We start from the raw sequence: 15,739 nt of genomic DNA on the forward strand, positions 1-15,739 counted from the left end.
GTGCTCCTTTGTATGTGATTTCCTTCTTTCACCCTGCTGCTTGCAGTATTGTATCTCTATTGGCAGCATCGATCATTCTAACTATGATATGTCTTGTAGTGTTTTTGTTAGGGTCTCTTTATCTGGCACCCTTCAGGCTCCTTGAAACTGAATGGCTGCATTGTGGAGCTCTGGGAATTTTTCAGCAATGATTTGTTTAACCATGGCTTTTTCATTGGGATTCTTTCCCTGAGCTTCTTGTAGTCCAAAGATTCTAGTGTTATTCCTCTTGGAATCATCTCCTAGGACTCTAATTCTCTCTAGAGCTTTTTTGAGGTCCCTTCCATTGTTTGTTGTTGCCTGTTGGCTTGGTGCAGTTGATCTTCCAGCTCACTGATTCTTTTCTCAGCTGTGGTCATTCTACTTTGGAGGACACATACTGAATTTTTTAGTTCATCTACGGAATCTTTAATTCGTGACATTTCTGTGCATAGCTTTCCAATTTCTGCTCTCATTTCTTCCCGTAATTTGTTGATTTTTTCTGTCGTGTTGTTGGATATCTGTCTGACTGTTTCACTGAGTTCATTGAACATCTTTATGACTTCATATCTGTATTCTTTGTCAGAGAGGTTCCTTGCATGAGTTGCACCTACAGAGGCTTCTAGATTCTTTTCATCAACTTCCCTCTGTGGTGGGGATTTACCTTGTTTCTTCATATTGGTGTGTATGTGTGGGGACTAGATCTTTTGGTATGACTAAACTACCTGCCTAAAATTAAGCCACGCCCACTTCTACAGAAGCCACACCCACTTCTTAAGTGTCCACACCTCCACAGGAACTTAGTGTGTGGGGGTGATTAAAGACTGGTTGGGGGAGAAGATCAGCTCAGCTTGGGGGACGAAAAGGAAGCAGCAGAGGCTCAGGGCTGCTTTGTCTCCCAAGGTCCCAGAGGACAACTGGGGGCTTGCAGGCAGAAATCCAAGTCCCGTGTTCGAGAAGCAGCTGATAAACTGATCTGGGTGGGGGAGAAATCAGCTCCTGAAATAACATCTTAAAGACACAGGCATCATTTGATTTTAATGAAAAAAGTGTATTAAAGAAATTTGATTTACAAAGTTAATAGTGTACTTTTTGGTATATAAGAATTCAACACCAATCTCATCTACAGTGCCAACTTCCCTCCAACAGTGTTCCCATATTTCATGCCCAACCCCAACCATCGCCCCATTCTCGCCTGTCATATTAAAAAGTTCCAGTGGTTGCAGACATTGTTAGTATTGGACATAGTTGGTGCCCAACCAGACTGTTAGGATGAGGCTTTGGAGACTGACCCACAAACGGGCAGGAGCACAGACCCCATGAAATGGACAAGCCATGACTCGTGTGTCTGCACTGGTTTGGAAAGGGTTAATATCTCTTCTCTTGGCTGCTTTTTAGCTTTTAGTATTACATAGAGCAATCTTCCTTCTCTCACGGTTCCCTAGCCCAGCTCAGCTTTGGAATGCAGATATTCTCCCACATCCCCCTATCACTCTAGTTGCAAGGGCTGTAGCTCATGTTGCCAGGCTGCTTGGCCTTGGATTCCTCTTTTGAGGCTGCGAGCATTGGACTTGAAAACGTGACAAGAACAATGTAGTTTTTGCTGTCTTGATATCTTCTTGTAACCACTTTTCCCTGTTAATGCTTTCTTTGTACTGTGTGCATGTGAGTACGTAGGATGATGTAAGCATTGACTATAAAACTTGCAGCTTCTCCCTTGCTCCGGGATGTGCTTTGGCCTGCGTGCCTGAGAGCTTGACCCCAGCTAGCTGGCTTAAATAAACTCTGCTTGTGCTTTGCATTACTGGCTGGAATCTTTGTGTGGTTCGAAGGAGGGAGTATCAACTTTGGACCCCAACAGATCAGCACATTATAAGATATAATCACTTCCTTAAAATTAATGAATCTTATCAGGTTTCAGATATTTTGGAATCTGAAGTTCAAATAGTAGCACCCACAAATCTTTAAGAACAACAGTGAGAATTTCACCTGCTGTTGCAGACAGGGACAGAATTCCTGGCAAATCATCAAGCTCAAACCCTCAAGCATCATTGATGGATCAATGCTCCATGCAATGACCATAGAAAAAATGCAATCACAGAAATATTCAAAAACTAAAAGATGAACTAATATAGGATATTAAAGTGTCCATACAATTGGAATTGAAAGGGTTAAAAACTATATAAAGAAGCAAGTCACAGAAACAGAATTTAACATGCAGAGAACTATATCAGTTATATTGGAAACAAAATACTAGCCATCACAAATAATGAAGTAAAAAAAGAAAAGAATAGTAAATGAATAAAACAGAATGTAAGATTCATGATCAATAATATCAAGAGGCATAATCTACCTATCATAGGAATACAACAAGGAGAGTTAGAAGAGAAAGAGGAGGAATGACTGTTGACAGAAATAATAAATTTCCTGGTCTCTAGAGATAAACACCTGCATAGACTCAAAAGACCCATAGAGTACCAAACAAAATAGACTCAAACGAACCAACGCCAAGACACAAAGTAATCAGACTGATAAAAATAAAAGAAAAAGACAGATTACTTTAGGCAGCAAGAGAGAAGAAAATCCTCAAATATGAAGGAAACAACATAAGAATCATAACAGACCTCCCACATATCTTCTTACAAGCCAGGAAAGAATGGGATGATACATTCAAAGCACTGAAAGAAAAAAAATACTTTAGCCTAGAGTTCACTACACTGCAAAGGTATCATTTAAACTTGAGAAAGGGACAAGAACAATTCCAGCCAAACAAGAACAGGAAACATTTGTAACAATTTAATGAATCCTGAAAGAATTACTAAGCGCTGCCTTAAAAAACAAACAAACAAGACACTTGCAAAAACAACATGATTACACACATACACATACAGATGGCAATACAGCACTTTATGTCAATAATCTCTCTCACAGTCAATGGAATAACTTCCCCTAATGAAAGGAGCTTGTATGGAGCAGGAAAGAAAATCCATCCAATTGCTGCTTACATGAAACACATGTAACTCAAAGGATAAATACAGATTTAGAGTGGAAGGATGGAAACAAACATACTAGCCAATCAAAGGCAAAATAAAAAGCTAGGAAAACTATACTTATATCACACCAAATTGTACTCCATATAAATAATGTAATTAGAGACAGTGATGGACACTACTTATTGGTCAAAGGAGCAATAGATAAGATATACTGTCTTCAATAATCATGAACCACCTTATAAATGAAGGCACCACAAATTTCATAAAGATTCTACTCACAAACCTATAGAAACACTAGAAGATAAAGAATTCGACAGACCTCTTTCACTGCTGGACCGATAAGAGAGGTGGAATACCAGGAGAGAGATAAGAGGCCTAAATGAGGTGCTAATATTACTGGGGTTGTTAGTTATATACAGAGCTCTGCATCTCCCCAAACAAGAATACACTGTCTTTTCTGGTGTACTTGGAACGTTCTCCAGGATAGGTCATATATTAGAGCATAAATTAAACATGCATGAATTTACAAACACAGAAAGTGTACAAACTACCTTCTGACATCACAATGCCATGAAAGCAGAAATTAACTACAGAGAGAAGATGAAGAAAATTTCCAAAACTTTGTACCTGACAAAGAACACTACTACCCAAAACTAGGATCAAAGATAAATCAAGGAAGAAATCACTGTATCACTGTATCACTGTCAACCAGCTGTTCATCGATTTGCTCGAGTGGGCGCCAATAATGTCTCCATTCATCCCAGTCCTGAGATTTTAGCAGCCTCTCCTTACTCATCCTTCCCGAAGGCTGCCGTATTGGAGACTCTTTAAGGGTCAGGGGAATGAGGTCCGTTATTGTTACTTTTTTTGGCATAACGAATATGCTACAGGTAGCTTGCCAGGCTCTGCCATGCGGTTAAGAAATAAAAAATATTTCTTGACATTAGTGAGAATGACTACACAGTTATTAGAATCTATGGGACGTGGCAAAAGCTGAATTAAGGGGGAAATTTGAAGCAGTGTAGACTTACATTAAGAAGGAAGAAAATGCCCAAATCAATAATGTAAACACACACACCAAAACTCTTGAGAAGCAACAGTAGAATAAGGAAAACGGTAAAAACCAGGGCAGAAATTAACAATACAGAAATCAAGAAAGCAATGTAAAGAATTCATGGTATCAGTAGTTATTTGAAAGAATAAGCAAGATAAAGGTAAAGGTAAAGGCCCTCCCGTTGATCGTCGATTTGCTCGAGCGGGCCCAGTAACGTCTCCATTGGAGACTTTGTTGTTACTGTGTTTGGCATATCGAATACTCTCGGTAGCTTGCCGGGCTCTCCGAGAGGGGCGGAGGAATCGAACTCGGGTCGGCCATGTTGGCCGCTTGTAAGGCGAACGCCCTACTGCTGTGCTATCGCTCCAGCCCTAAAACTTTAATGAGCCACAAGACGAGAAAAAAATTGTTAGTAAATGAAATAGGATGAAAGGCGTGAAATGAAAATAAATCCTTCAGAAATTTCAAATATAGTATGACATTACTAAAAAAAAATTTATGCTCTTAACCTGGCGCCAAGAAGGAATGGATAGATTCTTAGAATCATGTGATTTCCCAAAGTTGTATGAAAAGGAAGCAGAAAGCTAAAACAAGCCAACGATAAGTAAAGAAATTGAAATAGTCATTAAGAACCTTCCCAAATCGACCCCGGTATGCCACCTTCCTCACGCACAAGCCCCAGGGTCCTCTTGGACCCTTGGCCACCCAACCTTCCCGAGCATCTTCCCATTCGTCCCCAATGCCATGGCCGGTTTTCTCCCTCTCTCAGGTACCCGTAGGGGGCTTGGCCTCTGCAGAAGTGGGCCGCTCAAGACACTCAAAACACTCAAAACACTCCAAAACATATCATAGTTAGAATGATCGATGCCATAGATAGTGACACAATACCGCAAGCAGTGAGGTCAAAGAAGGAAATCACATACAAATGAGCACCCCTTAGATTCACAGCAGACCTATCAGAGGAAACCCTTAAAGCCCGAAGACAGTGGTGGGATATGGTGAAGAAACTCACTGAAATGAACGCTTCACCAAGAATACTCTATCCGGCTAAACTCTCACTCAAACGTGAAGGAACGGTACAATATTTTGTGGATAAACAATAGCTCAGGAACTTCATAGACTCAAAACCAAACCTAAGAGAAGGGCTAAAGGGAAGTATGGTGCCACCAGCAGGTCAGTCTGTACCTGTGAGGCGAGTGCATCAGCAACCTGATGGCACCATCAGGCTTTCAGATACACCCAAATTGCTGTTGTTCCTTTGGCCAGACCCCAAAAACTTGGGGCAAAGTTTACCAAAAAAGTAAATGGTCAAAAGTTAGGTATGTGGGAGACACACACACACAAACCACCTCCGGCTCAGCTATATATTTGGAGGCATGGCCTCTCTGGTTCCTGATCAAACTGCTTAACGGCCATGATCCCAGAGACTCAGAAACAAATCTTGGAACCCAGTGGCTTTTGGCAGAAATGGGTCCTGTTCCTGCAGTAGGTTACTGGCGCTGGGCCACTCCAGGTGGGAATAGGTTTTGTGCCTTGCTTGGCCTGTTCCCCTTGGTGGACCAGTGACTGTCATTCTCCAGAGGCCACTGAACAGTCAAGTTTGGGCCTGCAGTGACAAGACACGCAGGGTCTCACCAGATGGAGGTGGGACCGGCCCTTTCCTCCCCATCCCAGCAAGAACTTGAGTCACCGACTACAAACGACCTCTCTGGCTCCTGATCAAGCTAATTAATGGCCATGATCCCAGAGACTCAGAAACAAATCTCGAAACTCAGCGGCTTTTGGCAGAAATGCATCTGCACAGCATACACGGCCATGGCTCCAGAGGCAAAAGGACTTAATCCAGAGCACGGCAGCTTGCGGCAAAAAAAGTGAATGGACCATTCATTAAACTACGGCACCATGCCTCCCTGGGAGGGAAAGGGTGTTGCTCCCTTCCACCGTATTCTCCCCTGGCAGCAAAGTGGCCACCGCCTCAGAGCTTATTGGAAATCCAGGTATGAGCAGGCAGTGACGGGGCAACTGCAGTCTCATGGGAAGTGGGGCGGTACCAGCTCGCCCTTCATGCCCTACCAAGGTCCTGAGTTGCCCCCCATGAGCGGCTCTCCGGAACAGCCATAACACCAGATGCACAGAAACCAATCTTGTGATTATCTGGCTCTTTGCAGAAATCCAAAATTGCGTGGCTGCAATAGGAGCCGTGCAACATTATATGATTCTCATGACCAGCTATGGAAAACAAAGTATTTCACAATGCCTTTTCAGCGATTCTGATTGTTGGGGGGGGTGGAATTCTAAACAATAATAGTGCATCTTTTGTCGAAATGATGAGTGTAATCAATCTAGAGAAGAGTTAAGTGGAAATCATCTGCCTCACAGGCATTGGGAGGGGTGGGAGGGGGGTATATTGGGGTTCTTGGTGGGGAAAAATGAGTACTGGTGAAGGGAGAGGTGTTTGATCATTGTATGACTGAGACTTAAACCTGAAAGCTTAGTAACTTTTCCCACAATGATTCTATAAATAAATATAAGACGAAAAATAAATAAAACTATGAAAAAAATGTAAGGTGGAGTTCATGCCCAATTCAATCAGCTAATCAGTGGCTGAATAAATAGCAGTACTCCTACATTTTAAAAAAAAGAAGGGCTAAAGGGGCTACTGTAAGACAAGACAAACCCCACAAGCACAACAAACACTCTCAGAAAGATGACACAAAATCCCATAACAATAATCCCTCTCAATGTCAATGGTCTAATTCACCAATTAAGAGACACAGAGTGGCAAAATGGATTCAGAGACAGAACCCAACATTCTTCTGCCTAAAAGAAACACATCTGAACAGTCAGAACAAACACAGCCTCAAAGTCAAAGGATGGAAAGCAATACTGCAAGCAAACATTCCCCTCAAAAAAGCTGGGGTAAAAAAAAAAGCTGGGATAAAAAAAAGCTGGAGTGACCTTTCTAGTTTCAGACAACATAGACTTCAGGTTAAAAAAAGATTAGAAGAGACAGTGAAGGGCATTTTTTATTAATCAATGGATATGTACAGCAGGAAGAAATCACACTCCTAAATGTATATGCACCAAATGAGGGACCAGACAAATACCAAAAACAACTGCTAACAGACCTTAAGAAGGTCATTGCGAGGCTGGAGCAATAGCACGGCGCGTAGGGCGTTTGTCTTGCATGCAGCCGACCCGAGTTCGATTCCCAGCATCCATATAGTCCCCTGAGCACCACCAGGAGTAATTCCTGAGTGTAGAGCCATGAGTAACCCCTGTGCATCTCCAGGTATGACCCCAAAAGAAAGAAAATAGTTTTTTAAAATTTTTTAAAAAAGGACATTGCAAGCAACACAATAGTATTTGGAGACTTCAACACTGCCTTATCACCTCTGGATAGATAAAGAAACTTAAAAATCAGCAAGGCAATAATGGCACTGAAGGATGAAATAGAAGAGAGAGTGCTAATAGATTTATACAGGACTTTATATCCCCCTAAAAAGAATACAAATTCTTTTCCAGTGCACATGGAACATTTTCCAGAATAGACCATGTGCTGGGCCACAAAGCATACATCAACAGAATCGAGAAGATAGACATTGTATTAAATATCTTCTCAGAACACAATGTGCAGAAGACAGAAGTTAATCATGTACAGACGCCTGTACAAATCAAACACCTGTAAATTAAACAACACAATGTTGAACAATAAGTACGTCAGGAAAGAAATCCAGAAAGAAATCAAAAGATACTTGGAAACAAATAATAATAAAGACACAATCTACCAGAACCTGTGGGATGCAGCTAAAGCTGTCTTAAGGGGAAAAATTATAACTCTGCAAGCATTTCTCAGGAAGGAAGAAAGGGCCCACATAAACAACTTGACTCTACAGCTCAAGATCTTAGAAAAGAACCAAAAAGGAGCCCAAACCAGGTAGAAGGAAAAATATTATAAAACTTAGAGCAGAAATCAACGCCATGGAAACCCAAAAAACAATCCAAAAGATCAATGAAACCAAGAGCTCGTTCTTCCAGAAAATAGATAGATAGATAGATAGATAGATAAAGCACTAGCAAGATTCACAAAATAGAGAGAGAGAGAACCCTAATAAACCAAATCAGAAATGAGAAGAGGGATATCACAACCGAAACCAAAGAAATCCAAAAGATCATCAGAGACTACTTTGAAAGTCTGTATGCCATGAAACAAGAGAACCTAGAAGAAATGGATAAAATCCTGGATTCCTATAATCTCCCTAGACTAAATCAAGAAGATCTAGAAGACGAGAATAGTCCTATTACTATCAAGGAAATTGAAGCTGTAAAGTCTTCTGAAAAACAAAAGCCCAGGTTCAGATGGATTCACTAGTGAATTTTCCCAAACAGTTAAAGAGGACCTACTGCCAGGAAATTGAAGAAACAGAAACTCTCACAAACAGTTTCTATGAATCTCATTATCTTTAATACCAAAAGGAAACAAAGACACCACAAGAAAAGAAAACTACAGGCCGATATCCCTGATGAACACAAATGCGAAGATTCTCAACAAAATACTAGCAAAGAGAATTCCATTTATGATGAAAACCCTCGCCAAAATGGGGATAGAAGGGACTTTCCTCAATATAGTTAAAGCCAACTACCACAAGCATATGGCAAGCATCATCCTCAATGAGGAAAAACGAAAGCCTTCCCTCTAAGATCAGAAACGAGAGAAGGATGTCCACTCTCTCCACTGCTTATCACTATAGTTCCAGAAGTACTTGCAATAGCTCTGAGTCAAGAAAAAAATATTAAGGGCATTCAGGTAGGAAAGGAAGAAATCAAGCTCTCACTATTAGCAGATGAAATACTATACTTAGAGTAACCTCAAAACTCTACAAAGAAACTCCTAGAAACAATAGACTTGTATAGTAAAGTTGCAAATATAAAATCAATACCGAAAAGTCCATGGTTTCCTATATGCAAATAATGAGAGAGAAAAAAGTGACATGAAAAAAACAATGCCATTAAAAACTGTGTCCCAGAGCGATTCGTCCCCAACGCTGTGCCGGTCTACTTCCCCACCCAGTGGTAACTTTATCTGCCAGTATTTGAACCCGGGACTTGGCTTCCTTCATGCATGCATCCCAGGCATCCTCTCGGACCCTGGGACAAAAGAAGCCCTGAGCATCTGCCTCTTCTTCATCGTCCCCAATGCTGTGCTGGTTCTCTTCCCTATCCAAGTCAGTTTATCTGCAGTATACAAACCCGGGACTTGGCTTTCTCCGTGCAAGCACCCAGGCGTTCTCTCGGACCCTGGGACAAAAGCAGCCCTGAGCGTCTGCCTCTTCCTCTTCGTCCCCAACGCTGTGCCGGTCTTCTTCCCCAACAAGGTCAGTTTATCTGCCAGTATTCGAACCCAGGACGTGACTTTCTCCGTGAAAGCGCCCCAGGCATCCTGTCAGACCCTGGGACAAAAGCAGCCCTGAGCCTCTTCCTCTTCCTCTTCATCCCTAATGCTGTGCTGGTCCTCTTCCTCACCCAGGTCATTTTATCTGCCAGTATTCGAATCCGGGACTTGGCCTTCTCTGTGCAAGTGCCCCAGGCGTCCTCTCGGACCCTGGGACAAAAGCAGGTGTGACCCTCTGCCTCTTCCTCTTCGTCCCCAAGGCTGTGCTAGTCCTCCTGCCCACCCAGGTCCGTTTATCTGCCAGTATTCAAACCCAAGACTTGGCTTTCTCCATAAAAGCACCCTAGGCGTCCTGTCGGACCCTGGGACCAAAAGCAGCCCTGAGTCTCTGCCCCTTCCTCTTCACCCCAATGCTGTGATGGTCCTTTTCCCCACCCAGGTCAGTTTATTTGCCAGTGTTTGAACCGGAGACTTGGCTTTCTATGTGCAAGCACTCCAGGCGTCCTGTCGGACCCTGGGACAAAAGCAGCCCTGAGCCTCCGACTCTTTCTCTTTGTCTCCAATGCTGTTCTGGTCCTTTTACCCACCCAGGTCAGTTTATCTGCCAGTACTCGAACCCAGGACTTGGCTTTCTCCGTGCAAGCGCCCCAAGCGTCCTCTCGGACACTGGGACAATAGCAGCCTGAGCCTTTGCCTCTTCCTTTTCATAGTAAACACTGTGCTGGTCCTCTTCCCCAACCAGGTCAGTTTATCTGCCAGTATTCAAACCCGGGACTTGGCTTTCTCCATGCAAGCGCCCCAGGTGTCCTCTCGGACCCTGGGACAAAAGCAGCACTGAGCCTCTGCCTCTTCCTCTTCGTTCCCAACGCTGTGCTGGTCCTCTTTCTCACCCAGGTCAGTTTATGTGCCAGTATTCGAAACTGGGAGTTGGCTTTCTTCGTGCAGTCAGACAGATATCCAGTAAATTTCAGGAGGACATGAAAGAGACAAGGCATCGGACAATCGAGAAAACCCACAAAGAAATGAGAGCAGAAATTGTAAAGCTATGCACAGAATTGTAATGAATTAAAGATTCCGTAGATGAAATAAAAAACAGTCTGTGCCCTCAACAGTAGAATGACCACAGCTGAAGACAGAATCAGTGAGCTGGAAGATCAGCTGCACCAAGGCAACAGGCAACAACAAACAATGGCAAGGAACCTCAAAATAGCTCTAGAGAGAATCAGAGTCCTAGGAGTTGATTCCAAGAGGAACAACACTAGAATCATTGGAACACTAGAAGCTCAGGAACAACACTAGAATCATTGGAACACTAGAAGCTCAGGGAAACAATCCCAATGAAAACACCATGGTTACACAAACGATAGCTGAAAAATTCCCAGAGGTGGACATTGCAGCCATTCAGATTCAAGGAGCCCGAAGGGTGCCAGATAAAAGAGACCCTAACAAAAACACTCCAAGACATACCATAGTTAGAATGATCGATGTTGCCAATAGAGACACAAAACTGCAAGCAGCAAGGTCAAAGAAGGAAATCACATACAAAGGAGCACCCTTTATATTCACAGCAGACCTATCAGAGGAAACCCTCCAAGGCCGAAGGCAATGGTGGGATAAAGTGAAAAAAGTCTCTGAAATGAATGCTTCACCAAGAATAATCTAATCACATCATAATGCACTGAGAATAGAAGTGAATCACACACAGACACAGAAAACCAAATAAAAAAAACCTGGAAATTAAACAACTCAATGCTGAACAACAAGTGAGTCAGGAAGGATGCCAAGGATAAAATCAAGAGAACCAGGAAACAAATGAGAATGAAGACACGAGCTATCAGAACCTATGGGATGCAACTAAAGTCGTGTTAAAGGAAAAATTTATAGTTCTGCAAGCATTTCTCAGGACGGAAGAAAGGGCCCATATAAACAACTTGACTTCACAGCTGAAGATCTTAGAAAAGGATCAAAAAAGGAGCCCTAATCAGGCAGAGGAAAGGGATCACAAAATTTATAGCAGAAATCAACGACATAGAAACCAAAGAAACAATCAAAAAGATCAATGAAACCAAGAGCTGGTTCATCAAGAAAATAAATAAGATAGATAAAACACTACCAGCAGTCACAAAGAAAGAGAGAGAGAACCCTAATAAACTGAATCAGAAATGAGAAGGGGGATATCACAACAGAAACCAAAGAAATCCAAAAGATCATCAGAGACTACTTTGAAAGTCTGTGTGCCACGAAACAAGAGAACCTAGAAGAAATGGATAAATTTCTGGATTCCTATTATCTCCCAAGGTTGAATCAAGTACATCTAGAGTACCTGAATAGACCTATTAACATTAGGGTATTAGAAACAGTATCAAAAGTGTCCCCCAAAACAAAATCCCAGGTCCAGATGGATTCACTAGCGAATTTTTCCAAGCATTTAAAGAGGACCTATTGACAGTTCTTCTCAAGCTATTCCAGGAAATTGAAAAAAGAGAAACTCTCAGAAACAGTTTCTGTGAAGCCCATGTCTCTCTAATACCAAAAGGAAACAAAGACACCACAAGAAAAGAAAACTACAGGCCAATATCCCCTGTGAACATGGATATAAAGTTTCTCAACAAAATACTAGCAAATAATATTCAACAACTCATCAAAATGATCATACACCATGACCAAGTGGGATTCATGCCAGGGATGGAAGGGTGGTTTAACATCCGGAAATCAATCAACATAATCAATCATATCAACAAAAGAAAAGATAAACACCATATGATCACATCAATAGATGCAGAGAAAGCATTTGACAAGATCCAGCACCCCTTTATGATGAAAATCCTCGCCAAAATGGGGATACAGGGGACTTTCCTCAATGTAGTTAAAGTCATCTACCACAAGCCTACAGCAAGCATCATCCTCTATGGGGAAAAACTGAGAGCCTTCCCCCTAAGATCAGGGATGAGACAAGGATGCCCACTCTCTCCACTACCGTTCAATAAAGTACTGGAAGTACTTGCAATAGCGATTAGGCAAGAAAAAGATATTAAGGGTATCTAGGTAGGAAAGAAAGAAATCAAGCTCACACTATTCGCAGATGATATGATACTATATTTAGAGAACCGCAAAAACTCTACCAAGAAACTCCTAGAAACAACAGACTTGTATAGTAAAGTTGCAGGCTATAAAATCAATACCCAAAAGTCCATGGCTTTCCTATAGGTAAACAGTAAGAGAGAAGAAAGTGACATGAAGAAAACAATCTCATTCACAATTGTGCCCCAGAAAATCAACTACCTAGGAAACAGCTTAACTTAGGAACTAAAGGACCTGTACAAAGAAAACTACAAAACACTACTTCAGGAAATAAAAGAGGACATGAGAAAATGGAAAAATATCCCCTGCTCATGGACCAGGAGAATTAACATTGTCAAAAAGGCAATACTTCCCAAAGCACTGTACAAATTCAATGTGATCTCTATTAGATACCCATGACATTCTTCAAAGAAATGGAGCAAACACTCCTGAAATTTATATGGAACAATAAGCCCACACGAATAGTTAAAGCAATTCTTGGGAATAAGAAAATGGGAGGAATCTACCTCCCCAACCTCAAACTCTACTACAAAGCAGTGATAATTAAAACAGCATGGTACTGGAATAAATGCAGAGCCGCAGACCAATGGAACAGGGTTGAATATACTGACATCTCCCCCCAAACATATGTAAGTGATCATACAAAAGTAAGATCAAAGTGGAATAAAAACCTCAACATCAGAATGGAATCCATAAGGTACATTGAAGAAAAAGTTGGCAAAACCGTCCATGACATTAACGCTAATGGTATCTTCAAAGATGTCATGCCACTGGCCAAGCAAGTTAAAACAGAGATAGACAAATGGGACTAACTTAAACTAAGAAGCTTCTGCACCTCAAAAGATACAGTGACCAAAATACAAAGACAGTCTACACAATGGGAAAGCATATTCGCTGAAGGCACATTGGAAAAGGGGTTGATATCAAGGATATACAAAGTACTGGTTGAACTCCACAAGAAGAAAACATCCAACCCCATCAAAAAATGGGGCGAAGTAATGAACAGAAACTTTCTCAGAGAAGAAATCCGAATAGCTGAAAGGCACATGAGAAAAATGCTCTACATCACTAATCATATAGGAGATTCAGATCAAAACAATAATGAGATATTATTTCACACCACAGTGACTGGCCCACATTCAAAAGAAGAAAAGTAACTGCGGATGCCGCAAGAAAGGGACCCTTCTTCACTGCTGGTGGGAATGCTGACTGATTCAGCCCTTTCGGAAAACAGTATGGACAATTCTCAAAAAATTAGAAATTGAGCTCTCATTTGACACAGAAATACCACTCCTGGGAATATATCTCAGAGAGGCAAAAAAGTATAGCCGAAGTGACATCTGTACTTATTTGTTCATTGCAGCACTGTTTACAATATCTAGAATCTGGAAAAAACCTGAGTGCCCGAGTACAGATGACTGGTTAAAGAATCTTTCGTACATCTACACAATGGAGAACTATGTAGCTGTTAGAAAGGATGAAGTCATTAAATTTACATACAAGTGGTACCGGGCTGGAGCGATAGCACGGCAGGTAGGATGTTTTCCTTGCATGTGGCCCATGCAGCCGACCCGAGTTCGATTCCTCTGCCCCTCTTGTAGAGCCTGGCAAGCTACCGACAGTTTTGCTCCCGCACAGCAAAGCCTGGCAAGTTACCTGTGACGTATTCGATATGCCAAAAACAGTAGCAACAAGTCTCATGATGGAGACGTTACTGGGCCCGCTCGAGCAAATTGATGAACAATGGGAGGACAGTGCTACAGACAGTGCTACAAGTGGTACTACATAGAAAGTATCATGCTAAATAAAGTGAGTCAGAAAGAGAGGGACAGACATAGAAAGATTGCATTCATCTGGGGAACATAAAGTAACATAATAGAAGACTAACACCCAAGAATACGTGAGATAAGTTCTAGGAGGTATACTCCATGGTTTGGAGGCCAGCCACACATGCCAGGGGTAAAGGCAGCTCAGATAGAGATGGGAGCACCAAATAAAGTGTGTTGGGAATATCCGCCCAGGATGGGAGATGCATGCTGAAAGTAGACTATAGACCGAACATGATTGCCAGTCAATTCCTCTTTTGCAAACCACAGCACCCAAAAGGAGAGAGAGAACAAAAGGAGTGCCCTGCCACAGAGGCAGGGTAGGATGGGGAGATGGGGGATTGAAGGGATACTGGGATCAGTGGTGGTGGAGAATGGGCACTGTTGGAGGGATGGGTACTCGATCACTGTATAACCGAAACCCAAGCACAAAAATTTGTAAGTGTACAACTGTACCTCATGGTGTTTCACTAATAAAAATTTAAAAAAAGAATAAATAATAGGGAAAACAAAAACAAAAACAAAAACAATTGCGTCCCAGAAAATCAAGTACCTAGGAGTCAGCTTAAGAAAGGATGCAAAATATATGTACAAAGAAAATGCTACTTCAGGAAATAAAAGAGAACCGGAGAAAATGGAAAGACTTCCCTTCTCGTGGATCGGGAGAAATAACATTGTCAAAATGGCAATACTCCCCAAAGCATTGTACAAATTCAATGCAGTTCCTATAATGATACCCATGACATTCTTCAAAGAAATATAGCAAACACTCCTGAAATTCATATGGAACAATACGCCTCCATGACTATCTAAAGCAATTCTTGGGAAAAAGAGTATGGGAGGAATCTACCTCCCCAACCTCAAACTCTACTACAAAGCAGTGATAATTAAAATAGCATAGTACTGGAACAAAGTCAGACAGACAATGGAACAGGGTTGAATATAGTGACACTCCTCCCAAATATTTGATTATCCCATCTTTGATAAGGGAGCAAGAAATGTGAATCGGAGTAAGGAAAGCCTGTTTAACAAATTGTGCTTGCAAAACTGGATGGCTACATGCAAATAAATGGGCTCAGATCTCTACCTAACACCATGTACAAAATTAAGATCAAAATGCATTAAGGACCTCAACATCAGAATGGAATCCATAAGGTACATTGAAGAAAAGGTTGGCAAAACTGTCCACGACATTGAAGCTAATGGTATCTTCAAAGATGTCATGCCACTGGCCAAGCAAGTGAAAACAGAGATAGACAAGGGGTACTATCATAACCTAAGAAGCTTCTGCACCTTAAAAGATACAGTGACCAAAATACAAAGACAGTCTACACAATGGGAAAAGATATTCACCCAATTCCCATCTGACAAGGGG

General features: G+C 41.7%; 1 protein-coding gene across 1 annotated transcript in view; it reads right to left on the reverse strand.

Annotated features, from left to right (window-relative positions):
- Positions 1–2,910: 2,910 nt before the first annotated feature.
- Positions 2,911–15,739, reverse strand: part of KLF8 (KLF transcription factor 8) — a 265,628-nt gene continuing 252,799 nt past the window's right edge. Inside the window, exon 6 of the mRNA XM_056130027.1 lies at positions 2,911–2,923. The gene's annotated coding sequence lies outside the window, so the exon portion shown is untranslated. The remainder of the gene's footprint in view (positions 2,924–15,739) is intronic.

This window comes from Sorex fumeus, unplaced genomic scaffold (assembly GCF_029834395.1).
Source record: "Sorex fumeus unplaced genomic scaffold, SorFum_2.1 ptg000073l, whole genome shotgun sequence".
Lineage (NCBI taxonomy): Eukaryota > Metazoa > Chordata > Mammalia > Eulipotyphla > Soricidae > Sorex > Sorex fumeus.